We start from the raw sequence: 16,236 nt of genomic DNA, 5'->3' as shown, positions 1-16,236 counted from the left end.
TTATCAAGAGATTTTAGAGATAAATGTCCTACCCAGTGTAAGAAAATTTGGTTTGAGTCGAAGATCATGGGTCCTCCAGCAAGACAATGACCCTAAGCACACATCCAAAAATAAACAGGAATGGTTGATAAAGAAAAAATGAATGGTTTTAAAATGGCCAGCAATGGGTCCTGACCTCAATCCAATTGAAAATCTTTGGGGTGAGCTGAAATCTTCGGCCATTTTCCCGAAGCCCCTTCGCAGGGATATGTAAGGGAGAGGGGTCCTTGATCACTGGCGCCGACATCTTTAGATAGGATGGGGCCGTCAGCATCTCCCCATTGCTCCTGCCGCAGACCATATGAATCAGCGACCCTGGCTCCTGTGACCCCGCTACATTGCCGCCCACGTAAGACACCAACGGATTATAAAACGCACAACCTTTTTCCTCTCAAATTTGAAGGAAAAAAAGTGCATTTTATAATCTGAAAAATACGGTAATCTATAGGTACTTTTTTCTGAAAATAGCAAAGAGTAAAACAAATGGAACAAATCCTTATTGTATTCTAATGTAATATAGTTACTGTTAAAAAAACAACAACTTTATAGCACAGCAAAATGACTTGCTCAGATAAGCATAAATTCATTCCGTGTACTGTCTGTGAGCGCCACAGACCTACTCTAGCCAGTGTGCCAGTGAATATGGATACTTTTCCACATGGTCCATGTAGGAAAAAAAGTCACATCATGCACTATGCTAGTTCATTTTTTTTAGCACAATAATGCATGCAATATAGCAAAGGCGATGTGGACGAGCACCCAAAGCCACAAACTAACTCTACAATTAGTCTACAATTTAGGGACATGACTTTCCCATTTTCCAGCACGGCCGTCTGATCCTAGCCCAATCCCCTCACTATTAGAGATACCAATTATGTGTATTTTGACCAACATATAAAAAAATACTTGTTTTAGCTGATCCCCATCCTTATCTGGTATGTGAATGGGCACAAAGTATCTGTGTACAAAGATTTCTATTTCAAGTGTTAGAGCAGGGCTGGAGTTATAAAAAAAAAATATTGACTTATTTGTGTAAATTTGGGCTAACATATTTTGCATGCTATGGAAGTACTATTACAAGAATGCAAAATGTTCATTTAACTTGAATCTGTGACATACAGGTAGACAGGAACACGTTACATGAGAGAAATTTTTAATTTTTTTGAAATATATATTTGGATATAATTTTTTATTTTAATAAATAATAATTTTTTCTTTATTTGTGTTTTTTTTTTATTTTTTACCATTCCTATTGCCCTGGCACTAAGGAAATCTGGTATGGCATAATATTTTCTCCCAGCATTGTTCTGTACGCAGATTACAGTTAGCCCCTTCCTGATGGGACCAACTTTACTTTTTGCACTTTAGTTTTTTTCCTCTAATTTTCCAACAGCTGTAATTTTATTATCTGTTAACATGGCTGTATGAGAGCTGTATTTTTGCAGGACAAGTTGCACTTTTTATTGACAGCGGTAGAAATGCTCTAGTAGCTTTTTTTGAAAGGTCGGTATAATTACATAGACAGCAAATTTATATAGATTTTTACTATATTTAAGTGCTTTTACTAAAAATCCGAACACTGTAAAACAATTTTGACTTGCATCACCATTTTCTGTTTGATTTGATGGATTTGTATGAGGGCTTTTTTGTAGAGCAAGTTGTAGTTTTCATTGATACCATTTTGGACTACATACAACTTTGATTTGATTTTTATTCCATTTTTTGGGGCGGAGGCAAGTAAAAAAACAAAACACAGTTCTGCCATTTATTTTCATTATATTTACCATATGGGTCAAAAAAGTTTTTTATTTTGAAAGGCTGAACTTTTATTTATAGATACAAAATACAAAATATATTATTTTATTTCCGAATGAAAAAAGGAATCTGATATGAATTGCTTTTTTGTTATATTTTTAGCCATTTTTATTTTTTACACAGATTTTGCTCCATGTAAGTACAAAGATGGTGCTCAGTAATGGCAATGTGCGTGAGTAGGTGTATGAGGAGACAATGCGGGAGATAATGCAAACCCCAAGAATAAACCACTTAAGGTTGTGTGCCTACGATGCGGATTTAATTCGTTAATGCGGCGACATTTCCGCAGCGAATACGCATTAAAAACGTTTGTTAAGTTGTCTGCCATGTTCCCCAATGATGATCCACATGTGCTGTGCACATGCTGCGGAAATTTCCGCTACGGATTATCATTGCGGAAAAATCCGCAGCACAACCATTTATTGTGCATAATCGCAGCGATTGACTTACATTGAACAGCATAACATCCGCATGTATGCATGCGGATGTTATGCGGTTCAATGTGCGGATGCTACCCTGGTCTGGAGAAGAGGAGACTCTCCTCCAGACCCAGGTACCATTAGTAAAAAAAAAAGAATTAAAATGTAAAAAATAAAAAAAAACATTATACTTACTGTACCTCTCCGGCGGCCCCCGGTCTCCGGTGGCGTCCTCTATCCTCGACGTCCCATTGTGACGTCAATTAGTCAAGGACCTGGGGTGACGTCAATTAGTCATGTGATGGTCCCGCAAACGCTGACGTCAGTGGTCGCGTGACCTGTCAGCTGACTAAATGACGTCACCGCAGGTTCTTTCTGAACACCATGGGACGCCGAGGACAGAGGACGCTACCGGAGACCGGGGAGGTAAGTATAATGTTTTTTTTATTTTTTACGTTTTAATTATTTTTTTTACTATTGATGCTGCATTTAAAGCAGCATTAGTTGGTCACACAATATAAATCCATGCCAGTTGCATGGATTTATATTGTGTGACCAACTTGTCAAGCACTTTTCCAAGTGATGCTCAAAATCGCTTGGAAAAGCGCTTGAGAAAACGCATGTAAAAACGCTTAAAAAACATGCATACAAAAACGCTCCTCCCTGGCAGAAAAAACACATGTAAAATCCGCATGCGTTTTTTTCTGCCAAGGAGAGGCAGAAACGCTCAGGAAAAATCCGCATCAATTCAGCATCGTAGGCACATAGCCTAAATGCTGCTGTCAGCTATTGACAGCAGCATCTAAAGGGTTATACAGCACCAAAATGCCAAATTCCAAAGATTGAGATCCAAATTGGCATGAAAGCTGCTCTTACACGTAGGTGTCAGCTGTATAACACAGCTGGCATCTGTGTATGAAGTGGACTCAACTACTGAGCCTGTTTCATACACGAGCATCTGACTTTAAGCATATATTTATGGTGAATGGTTATAGGAAGTTTCGCCCCAGTAGTTCGGCCCCAGCAATTTGCCCCCATCAGTTTGCCCCCAGGTACATTTCGCCCCTACCATTTCGCCCCCAGGAAGACAAGGTCAAACTGGGGGCGATATGTGCGGGGGCAAAACATCCTGGGTCCTGGGGGCCTAATGCTGGGGACGAAATGTGCGGGGGCGAAATGTACCCAGGGGCGAACTGCTGGGGGCGAACTGCCTGGGGGCGAAACATCCAATTCCCATGGTGAATATTGGGAAGGGGTTAATAGTGATCAAATGCCTGCTGGGAATTACATTCGTATAAGTAGTCATCCAACAGGGTGAAAACATGTAGGAACGACTGTTACATCTATCTTTTGTATTCACCCCTGGGTTTGGATGAAAACAGTGTATCCACAACTAAATGTATGAATCCAACTTAAAGGTGTTGTCCTCTACTTGGACAACACCTTCAATGCCGATGCTGTTCCAGCAGTGGCGGCACTGGCTCTCACAAATCTTGCGTGAGATAATTATGTCACGCGATCCTTGCGGCCAATCAGCAGCCACTTCCCTGTCCCCTTCTTCGGATGTAACTAACATCCGGATGAAGTGAGAGGATGCCTGATTTGTCTTAAGGAGGGGACAGTGAAGTAACCCCTGATAACTCCTTTAAATCATTACATGCTCTAAAGGCAGTCATACCTTGTGTAAGGGTTGCCATCCCCCTTGTTGTAAGTCTTGCTTCCAATGTTTGCTAAAACTACAGTAACTAAACTATGGAGGAGGGAGAGCTTCCCAGTGTTTTAACACTTAAAAACAAGGGAGATGTAACCAACCTTGACAGGGCCCTCTTTACTTAACATAGCCTTCCCATATTATATTACGATTATCAACCCTTTCACCAAATTGGATGGATACTTTGCATATGTATGGCTGACAGAAGACATTCTTATATGCTCATAAAATCTTCACTTATCTATGGAGCCTTTGCAGCAGATGTAGCACGCTGCTAAATTTGTCTGTATTGGTAGGTTGAGACAAAACTTGGCAGAACATTTTCTTGAATTGATATGTCACGATTCAAACACATTTTAACAAAATTGTGATTTTTTTTTTTTTTGTCTTAGTTCTTAAAAAAGGTATTTTAAGTATACCAGTGGGTGTAATTTGTAGATGTGAGAAGAACATTTTGAATCCTATACAGAATTGGAAATAGTGTCAGAAAATAGATAATAGAAAATGTAAGTTATTTCATTGAAAATTATTGAACACCGTTTGTACTTATATAGCCACAGGATGTATGATTAGAATTCAGTTGAGTAGGCAAAGGTTTCAGCCAAGGCAGCTTTCACACTACATTCAGGTCTCAATTGAATAACTGGTTTTCATAAAAGTTGGATTAGATCTTAGGTCAAGTTCCCACGATGAGTTTTTGATGCTGCCTATTTTCACTGCGAAAAAAAACAAAACATGCAGCATCTTACAGTTCTAGCAAAGTGGATGGGATTTATAGAAATCTCGTGACCACTGAGTAAACTGATTTGTGGTCCGTTTTTGAGATCTATAACATGACAATTTCTATTGCATGTACGCTGAGTTGAGTGTGGATTTTCCCCACTGAATTTATTTAGACGTGGGAAAAAATGAATGCACGTTTGTAGTGTGTTTTCACTGCAGAAATGCTTTAAAAATGAATAAAATCCATACATGACTGTACCAGTAAGTTTTTCAAAGCCAAATAACAGGAAACATAAAAAAGATATTTTATTTAAATCATGATATACCAAAACGAGACAAAATATGCAACATCAAAAATGGGGCAAAAACATAAACGTCCACACACTAATTGTCAGTTTTCTGTCTATGCACAGTCCACTACTAGGACAACCACTTCTTGAACTAAATGTTTGGCCCCAATAACATAAAAAAACCTATACTCACTTCCTGCGCTGGCGCCGTTCCAGCAGTGTCAGCACTCGCGGTCCAACATTTAGTTCAAGAAAGGGTTGTCCTAGTAGTGGACAACCCTTTTAATTAGGTCCACACAACTAATAAAACAAGTGGTTTCTCCAAATTCAATATAAAATGCCACTTTTAATTACTTCTACAGTCTTAAAATTATCGAACACCTAAATAGAATACCCATAATAATAGTGCACATCGGCAAATCAGGTGGTTTCATACACCAACTAAGCAAGGAATTTACTGAAATAAAACACATCAAATAAGTGGATTGTGAGGTTTGACTGCATGTTAGAAATATAACCGAGTCAAGAGAGTGGTTTAAAAGGTGAACAGAACAGATAGTTACCATGTACAAGTAAGGGAAATTATACAAAAAAATAGCAAAAGCATGAAATGTTTTTAGATATACAGTTGGATACATCGTTTGCAAATTCAAAGTTAAAGCTACACTGACTAAACTACCTGAATGTAGCACTAAGAGAAGGCTATCGCTGGCTGCCACTACATTCCTAAACAGACAGATGGTCAAAAATTCTTGAGGTCAAAAAAACTCAAATGAATAACAAAGTGGATTTGACAAATAAATAAATTGGAAGAGTTTTCCAAGAGTTTTTGAAGCTATTTTTAAGGAGAATTTTGTAGCGTTCTGCTCAAAAACTTTTGTGTAAACATTACCTTATAGGGGTTGTCTGGGCTTTCTGTATAATTTGTGTGTGTACCTAGACTGCAGAATGCTTATAGTTTGTAATATGCTCCCTGTTAGCATTCTGCATGGTGTCCTAGGTATCAAACTTAGTGATGTGAGCAGTGAGGTGATATGGGGACATGTGAAGCTCTGTCACCACTGTGGATATTATGTGGAGACATGTGAAGCTCTGTCACCACTGCGGATATTATGTGGGGACATGTGAAGCTCTGTCACCACTGTGGATATTATGTGGAGACATGTGAAGCTCTGTCACCACTGTGGATATTATGTGGAGACATGTGAAGCTCTGTCACCACTGTGGATATTATGTGGAGACAGGTGAAGCTCTGTCACCACTGTGGATATTATGTGGAGGCATGTGAAGCTCTGTCATCACTGTGGATATTATGTGGAGGCATGTGAAGCTCTGTCACCACTGTGGATATTATGTGGAGACATGTGAAGCTCTGTCACCACTGTGGATATTATGTGGAGACATGTGAAGCTCTGTCACCACTGTGGATATTATGTGGAGACATGTGAAGCTCTGTCACCACTGTGGATATTATGTGGAGACATGTGAAGCTCTGTCATCACTGTGGATATTATGTGGAGGCATGTGAAGCTCTGTCACCACTGTGGATATTATGTGGAGACATGTGAAGCTCTGTCATCACTGTGGATATTATGTGGGGACATGTGAAGCTCTGTCACCACTGTGGATATTATGTGGAGACATGTGAAGCTCTGTCACCACTGTGGATATTATGTGGAGACATGTGAAGCTCTGTCACCACTGTGGATATTATGTGGGGACATGTGAAGCTCTGTCACCACTGTGGATATTATGTGGAGACATGTGAAGCTCTGTCACCACTGTGGATATTATGTGGAGACATGTGAAGCTCTGTCACCACTGTGGATATTATGTGGAGACATGTGAAGCTCTGTCATCACTGTGGATATTATGTGGAGACATGTGAAGCTCTGTCACCACTGTGGATATTATGTGGAGACATGTGAAGCTCTGTCATCACTGTGGATATTACGTGGAGACATGTGAAGCTCTGTCACCACTGTGGATATTATGTGGAGACATGTGAAGCTCTGTCACCACTGTGGATATTATGTGGAGACATGTGAAGCTCTGTCACCACTGTGGATATTATGTGGAGACATGTGAAGCTCTGTCATCACTGTGGATATTATGTGGAGACATGTGTAGCTCTGTCACCACTGTGGATATTATGTGGAGACATGTGAAGCTCTGTCACCACTGTGGATATTATGTGGAGACATGTGAAGCTCTGTCACCACTGTGGATATTATGTGGAGACATGTGAAGCTCTGTCACCACTGTAGATATTATGTGGAGACATGTGAAGCTCTGTCACCACTGTGGATATTATGTGGAGACATGTGAAGCTCTGTCACCACTGTGAATATTATGTGGAGACATGAGAAGCTCTGTCACCACTGTGGATATTATGTGGAGACATGTGAAGCTCTGTCACCACTGTGGATATTATGTCGAGACATGTGAAGCTCTGTCACCACTGTGGATATTATGTGGAGACATGTGAAGCTCTGTCACCACTGTGGATATTATGTGGAGACATGTGAAGCTCTGTCATCACTGTGGATATTATGTGGGGACATGTGAAGCTCTGTCACCACTGTGGATATTATGTGGGGACATGTGAAGCTCTGTCACCACTGTGGATATTATGTGGAGACATGTGAAGCTCTGTCACCACTGTGGATATTATGTGGAGACATGTGAAGCTCTGTCACCACTGTGGATATCATGTGGAGACATGTGAAGCTCTGTCACCACTGTGGATATTATGTAGAGACATGTGAAGCTCTGTCACCACTGTGGATATCATGTGGAGACATGTGAAGCTCTGTCACCACTGTGGATATTATGTGGAGACATGTGAAGCTCTGTCACCACTGTGGATATTATGTGGAGACATGTGAAGCTCTGTCACCACTGTGGATATTATGTGGGGACATGTGAAGCTCTGTCACCACTGTGGATATTAGGTGGAGACATGTGAAGCTCTGTCACCACTGTGGATATCATGTGGAGACATGTGAAGCTCTGTCACCACTGTGGATATTATGTGGAGACATGTGAAGCTCTGTCACCACTGTGGATATTATGTGGAGACATGTGAAGCTCTGTCACCACTGTGGATATTATGTGGGGACATGTGAAGCTCTGTCACCACTGTGGATATTAGGTGGAGACATGTGAAGCTCTGTCACCACTGTGGATATCATGTGGAGACATGTGAAGCTCTGTCACCACTGTGGATATCATGTGGAGACATGTGAAGCTCTGTCACCACTGTGGATATTATGTGGAGACATGTGAAGCTCTGTCACCACTGTGGATATTATGTGGAGACATGTGAAGCTCTGTCACCACTGTGGATATTATGTGGAGACATGTGAAGCTCTGTCACCACTGTGGATATTATGTGGAGACATGTGAAGCTCTGTCACCACTGTGGATATTATGTGGAGACATGTGAAGCTCTGTCACCACTGTGGATATTATGTGGAGACATGTGAAGCTCTGTCATCACTGTGGATATTATGTGGGGACATGTGAAGCTCTGTCACCACTGTGGATATTATGTGGAGACATGTGAAGCTCTGTCACCACTGTGGATATTATGTGGAGACATGTGAAGCTCTGTCACCACTGTGGATATTATGTGGAGACATGTGAAGCTCTGTCACCACTGTGGATATTATGTGGAGACATGTGAAGCTCTGTCACCACTGTGGATATCATGTGGAGACATGTGAAGCTCTGTCACCACTGTGGATATTATGTGGAGACATGTGAAGCTCTGTCACCACTGTGGATATTATGTGGAGACATGTGAAGCTCTGTCACCACTGTGGATATTATGTGGAGACATGTGAAGCTCTGTCACCACTGTGGATATTATGTGGAGACATGTGAAGCTCTGTCACCACTGTGGATATTATGTGGAGACATGTGAAGCTCTGTCACCACTGTGGATATTATGTGGAGACATGTGAAGCTCTGTCACCACTGTGGATATTATGTGGAGACACGTGAAGCTCTGTCACCACTGTGGATATTATGTGGAGACACGTGAAGCTCTGTCACCACTGTGGATATTATGTGGAGACACGTGAAGCTCTGTCACCACTGTGGATATTATGTGGAGACACGTGAAGCTCTGTCACCACTGTGGATATTATGTGGAGACATGTGAAGCTCTGTCACCACTGTGGATATTATGTGGAGACATGTGAAGCTCTGTCACCACTGTGGATATTATGTGGTGGCATGTGAAGCTCTGTCATCACTGTGGATATTATGTGGAGGCATGTGAAGCTCTGTCACCACTGTGGATATTATGTGGAGACATGTGAAGCTCTGTCACCACTGTGGATATTATGTGGAGACATGTGAAACTCTGTCACCACTGTGGATATTATGTGGAGACATGTGAAGCTCTGTCACCACTGTAGATATTATGTGGAGACATGTGAAGCTCTGTCACCACTGTGGATATTATGTGGAGACATGTGAAGCTCTGTTACCACTGTGGATATTATGTGGAGACATGTGAAGCTCTGTCACCACTGTGGATATCATGTGGAGACATGTGAAGCTCTGTCACCACTGTGGATGTGGTGTGGAGACATGTGAAGCTCTGTCACCACTGTCGATATTATGTGGAGACATGTGAAGCTCTGTCACCACTGTGGATATTATGTGGGGACATGTGAAGCTCTGTCACCACTGTGGATATTATGTAGAGACATGTGAAGCTCTGTCACCACTGTGGATATTATGTGGGGACATGTGAAGCTCTGTCACCACTGTGGATATGGTGTGGAGACATGTGAAGCTCTGTCACCACTGTGGATATTATGTGGAGACATGTGAAGCTCTGTCACCACTGTGGATATTATGTGGAGACATGTGAAGCTCTGTCACCACTGTGGATATGGTGTGGAGACATGTGAAGCTCTGTCACCACTGTGGATATTATGTGGGACATGTGAAGCTCTGTCACCACTGTGGATGTGGTGTGGAGACATGTGAAGCTCTGTCACCACTGTGGATATTATATGGAGACATGTGAAGCTCTGTCACCACTGTGGATGTGGTGTGGAGACAAGCGAAGCTCTGTCACCACTGTGGATATTATGTGGAGACATGTGAAGCTCTGTCACCACTGTGGATGTGGTGTGGAGACATGTGTAGCTCTGTCACCACTGTGGATATGGTGTGGAGACATGTGAAGCTCTGTCACCACTGTGGATATTATGTGGGGACATGTGAAGCTCTGTCACCACTGTGGATGTGGTGTGGAGACATGTGAAGCTCTGTCACCACTGTGGATATTATGTGGAGACATGTGAAGCTCTGTCACCACTGTGGATGTGGTGTGGAGACAAGCGAAGCTCTGTCACCACTGTGGATATTATGTGGAGACATGTGAAGCTCTGTCACCACTGTGGATGTGGTGTGGAGACATGTGTAGCTCTGTCACCACTGTGGATATGGTGTGGAGACATGTGAAGCTCTGTCACCACTGTGGATATTATGTGGAGACATGTGAAGCTCTGTCACCACTGTGGATATTATGTGGAGACATGTGAAGCTCTGTCACCACTGTGGAAGTGATGTGGAGACATGTGAAGCTCTGTCACCACTGTGGATTTTATGTGGAGACATGTGAAGCTCTGTCACCACTGTGGATGTGGTGTGGAGACATGTGTAGCTCTGTCACCACTGTGGATGTGGTGTGGAGACATGTGAAGCTTAGTCACCACTGTGGATGTGGTGTGGAGTGCAGTGGTGATTGTGCTGCTTTCCACAGATGAGAGGACACAGGATCACTGCTCTGTTATTTCAAATACTGGAGTGATGACAGAAGTCAGCGCAGGGGCAGACTGCTGACAGCCAATGAGTGTGCAGTGGGCGGGCCGAGGGCAGTGCTGGACACTGAGGTGGGGCGATGGCCAGCTCTGGCAGTGAGGTTAGATAATAAAGCACAGGGAGCTGTCAAGTTTGGTAGAGCTACAGGTAAACAAAGTGGGTGCAGGGAATCAAGTGAAATTCAGGAGGAATGAAAGGAAAGAATAAAAAACAAAATGTACAGGTGTGTTGTATATTACAATATAGCACAGATTAGCTTTAAAAAAAAATGGATTTCGGGGTCGGACAACCTCTATAAGCAATAAATAAAATGCCAGCTTTTTTTAAGTGAAAACGCTGACTAAACAATGAAAAAAACACCCTTTTACAGGTGATTTTGTAGCCTACCCATTGATTTCTATTGTAGAGTATGAATGGTAAAACACCTGAGGAAGGGACATATCACTTCTTCTAAATACTTGGCATTTTTGAAAGCCTGAAGCACTTTAAAGCCCTGAACATAAGAACATTGAATTGTTTTTCCATAGAAATTAATAGAAAAATTCTATTGAGCATTTTGTGAGCCTTTTTTTAGGCATATTTAATAGTGGATCTGCTCAAAAAATGGCATAAAAAGAACAAGTGTGAAGATATCCTAAGGAAGATTCTAAACACTCATAGGCTTCAATTCATTAAGACCATGAATTTTCTCGCTGGTCTTGATGAGGGAGGGCATGCTTGGGTCAGGTGCACGCTTCTTTATGAATCAAGAGCATCTGACGAATGGCGTGTGCCTCTGTGCACTACACCACAAATCCTACTCTAGTCAAGGACTGGAGTAATATTTTAGGGGGAAACAATGCCATAGTTCATCATGAATTAGACGAGCTGTGGCGTCACTTCCCGCTGCGCACCCATCCAAGCCCAGTTCCACCCATTTCGGTGAATATGGTAGAAGCTGGAGTAAAATCAAACATGTTGTGACTTTTCAAAACTTTTACACCACTTTTTTGGCATAAAAGCTTTGATGAATAGGAGGCATAGTCTCCGTGCCTGAACTCCAAGACATACACCTCTAGTGGCTTCAATATGAGTAAAAACATATGAATAAATATAAATAAGCCATGGAGGTTTTGGGATTCTGTTCTGTGGAACGATAAAGCAAACAGAATTAGATCTATTCTGGTCAATGGAAGAGCAGTTTGTCTGAAGAAGGAAAAATTAAGCATCCGCTGAAAAGGACACCCTGCCTAATTTTATGTAAAAGCAAAATTTGACTACAGAATTTGTTACACAACTTCTAAATGTTTGGACAAAAAGCAGAGCCAAAAAGTGGCATTGGATTTTTGGAGAGTAAATTTGACTGTAATAGATTGCAGGCACCATGCCGGATATGCAGAGGTGTAAAAACAATCGAGATCTCCTGACAAGTAACACAATTTTGTAAACTGGACCTAGAACTCAATGAATTTATCATGTGGTGAGGTGAGCATTTAAAACCCACAGATACTTCACAGAACTTTATAACAATTGAGTAAAAAATAAAAAAAAAAATAAAAAATTCTAGCAAAATATTGTTTTAGCCACAAATTTGTAATTTTTATAAGCGTTTTATAGGAGAAAAAGGATCCCACAATTTGTTATGCAATTTCTCCCAAACATAGTGATATCCCATATGTGGTTGAAAATTACTGTTTGGGCACATGGCAAGGCTCAGAAGGGAAGAGGCGCCAATTGATTTTTGCAGCACAAATTTGGCTGGAATAGATTGTGGACACCATGTCGCATTTTCAGAGCCCTTGTGATTCCAAAAGTTTTTTTAACAATGTTCACCTCATGGAATAAATAAAGTGGTTGCTTTATAATTTGGCTCATTCTGAATGCAAACATACAAATTACCGTATATACTCGAGTATAAGCCGACCTGAAAATAAGCTGAGGCACCTAATTTTACCACAAAAATAGGGGAAAACTTATTGACTCGAGTATAAGCCTAGGGTGGGAAATGCAGCAGCTACTGGTAAATTGCCCATTCATCCCCAATCCTGGTATGCATGGCCCCCTCATCCCCAATCTTGGCATGCATGGCCTCCTCTTCCCCAATCCAGGTATGCATGGCCCCCTCATTACCAATCCTGGTATGCATGGCCCCCTCAGCCCCCAATCCTGGTATGCATGGCCCCCCCAATCCTGGTATGCATGGCCCCCCAATCTTAGTATGCATGGACCCTTGTCCTGGTATGCATGGACCCTTGTTCTGGTATGCATGGACCCCTCATCCCAAATCCTGGTATGCATGGCCCCCCCATCACTGCACACATGAAAAAAATCAATACATCTACTCACCTTCCTTCCCTCTGCTCCAGCGCTGCATCCTGTCTGCCAGGAGCTGATCTCAGCATCTGAGCAGCGTATGACGTCACTGTCATGCACCCTCAGACGCTGAGGTGAGCTGTGGGGATATTCACTAATCTCTACGCAAGGAGTGGAGAGGAGTGAATATGTATTTTCTTTAATAGCACGCAGTGTCAGCAGCGACCGCAGCCCCTGCTGCTGCTCAGCGATTCTCTGTGCCAGCTACTAAAGAGAATGAATATTTATTCTTCTTCACACCCATGGGAGTGGAGAAGAGTGAATATTCATACTCTCTAATAGCGGGCATACAGAATCGCTGAGCTGCAGCAGGAAGTTGGTGGCTGTGGCTACCATGTGCGCTATTAATGAAAATGAATATTCACTCCTCTCCACTCCTATGGGCGTGGAAAAGAGTGAACATTCATTGTCTTTAGCAGCGGGCACACGTGGTAGCTGCAGCAGCCGGCTACTGCCTGTGCCCCGCTCCTCTGCCGCCGCAACACCCCCCCACCACAGCCAGTATATACTTACAGTACATAGAAATATACAGTAAGTATATACTCGAGTATAAGCCGAGGGGGGCTTTTTCAGCCTAAAAAATGTGTGGCAAAAGTCGGCTTATACACGAGTATATAAGGTATGTGTATTTATTTTTTTGCAAATTTCTGTTTTTACATAAAAGCTGCGTTTTTTTGTGGTGAAACAGTTTTTTTATGCTTTTGGGTGTTATTTTTACAATTTCATAAATTGTATTAAAAGTTTTTTTTCTTTCTTACTTACTCCAACTATGGGCCTTTTAAATGTTTAATTTTGATTGCTGGTCTCATAGACTGTAATACTTCTCCATGCTATTGCAGTGCATGAGACCTGTCAGTTTTATGCTGACACAGCCTTTTGGACCATTCTTATGACAGGGCCTAACAGGCCACCATACCCCAAGCCATCACTTGTTATCACGTTGCCATTGCGACCATCGGGATTGGCATTCATGAGTTGCCGATAGGGTTAAAGAAGGAGCCCTCTTCCTGTTTACCATCTAGATAACATAAGTCAAACTCTGGACTGCAGGGTGAGTATAATTGGACGCGAGGGCGGCGGGCCCCCCGAGTATATGTGGCACGCGCCCGAGTATATTTGGCACTCGACGCCAATATATGCACTATGTGGGGCCATTATACAGTATGGAGCACTATGTGGGACCATTATACCACATGGAACACTATGTAGGGCCCATTATACTATATGGAGCACAATGTGGGGCCATTATACTGTATGGAGCCCTATGTAGGGCCATTATACTGTATGGAGCACTAAGTGGGGCCATTATACCGTATGGAGGGTTGTGTTATGGATTACAGTTAGAGAATCATACTCTGATGGCGTGACCATACTTTGACAGTTGGATTGAGGAAGGGGGGTATAGTAGGTTAATCGTACAGTGTGTGTGGAGTGTATTGTGGAGGAATTCACTGTGGGGGTATTATACTGTGTTTGTGGGCACTTTTGTTATCATCATACTTTATCTGTATTATTCAAGGTTTTTTTGTCCTTTGTTAGTACATATTTAAATTAGGCCATTGGGCCATATGCTTTTTACTGCTCTTACATAATATATTATATTATTACAATATTTTATTCTAAGATCTATTAATTAAAATGTACTTTGTTCGTGGGACAACCCTTTTAGGCTTGATTCCATATGAAAAAGTTCATAGTTATATTTCATAAGGAAAAACATCCTCAATTTTAGACATTCTGTTAATAAATATCAAGGTTTGTTCGCGAGTTTGTCCAAGCTTTTAATAGTGGCCCTCTGTGTATTTGATTTTGACAACCCTGATCTAGATGCTGCTGCCTCAACTCTGGCATCTAGGTGCAGTGGCATGTAAAAGTTTGGGCACCCCTGGTCAAAATTACTGTTATTGTGAACAGTTAAGCAAGTTGAAGATGAAATGATCTCTAAAAGGCCTAAAGTTAAAGATGACACATTTCCTTTGTATTTTAGGCAAATATATATATATATATATATATATATATATATATATATATATATATTCATCTTTTACATTTTAGAAATTACAAAAAGGAAAATGGGCAGATGCAAAAGTTTGGGCACCCTGCATGGTTAGTACCTAGTAGCATCCCCTTTTGAAAGTATCACAGCTTGTAAACGCTTTTGTAACCAGCTAAGAGTCTTTAAATTTTTTTTTTGAGGGATTTTAATCCATTCTTCCTTGGAAAATTATTCTAGCTCTGTGAGATTCCTGGGCCGTCTTCCATGCACTGCTAATTTGAAATCTAGCCACAGATTTTCAATGATGTTCAGATCAGGGGACTGTGAGGGTCATTGTAACACCTTCAGCTTGCGTCTTTTGAGGTAGTCTATTGTGGAATTTGACGTGTGTTTAGACTCATTAGCCATTTGTAGAAGCCATCCTCGTTTCCACTTCAGCTTTTTTACAGATTGTGTTATGTTTGCATCAAGAATATGTTGAAATTTTATGGCATCCATTCTTCCTTCTACCCGTGAAATGTTCCCCGTGCCATTGGCTGCAACATGACCCCATAGCATGACTGATCCACCTCCATGCTTAATGGTTAGTCAGATGTTCTTTTCCTGAAATTCTGTGCCCTTTTTTCTCCACATATACCTTTGATCATTGTAGCCGAAGAGTTCTATTTTAACCTCATCGGTCCACAGGACTTGTTTCCAAAATGCATCAGGCCTGTTTAGATGTTCTTTTGCATACCTCTGATGCTGAATTTTATGGTGAGGACGCAAGAGAGGTTTTCTTCTGATGACTGTTCCATGAAGGCCATACTGTTATATGAAAAAGTTTGGGCACCCCTATTAATCTAAAGCTTAATGTTTTATAAAAATTGGTGTTTTTGCAACAGCTATTTCAGTTTGATATATGTAATAACTGTTGGACACAGTAATGTTTCTGCCTTGAAATGAGGTTTATTGTACTAACAGAAAATGTGCAATCTGCATTCAAACAAAATTTGACAGGTGCATAAGTATGGGCACCCTTATCATTTTCTTGTTTTAAATACT

At 41.5% G+C, this 16,236-nt stretch overlaps 1 protein-coding gene across 5 annotated transcripts in view; it reads right to left on the bottom strand.

Annotated features, from left to right (window-relative positions):
• DLGAP2 (DLG associated protein 2) overlaps window positions 1-16,236 on the bottom strand; it is a 1,383,198-nt gene that overhangs the window by 1,228,689 nt on the left and 138,273 nt on the right. The gene's annotated exons all lie outside the window — the stretch shown is intronic.

Source organism: Phyllobates terribilis, unplaced genomic scaffold (genome assembly GCF_046119375.1).
Source record: "Phyllobates terribilis strain yellow unplaced genomic scaffold, ASM4611937v1 Scaffold_3__8_contigs__length_932513732, whole genome shotgun sequence".
NCBI classification, from domain to species: Eukaryota; Metazoa; Chordata; class Amphibia; order Anura; family Dendrobatidae; genus Phyllobates; species Phyllobates terribilis.
This window is presented reverse-complemented; position numbering and strand designations above follow the sequence as displayed.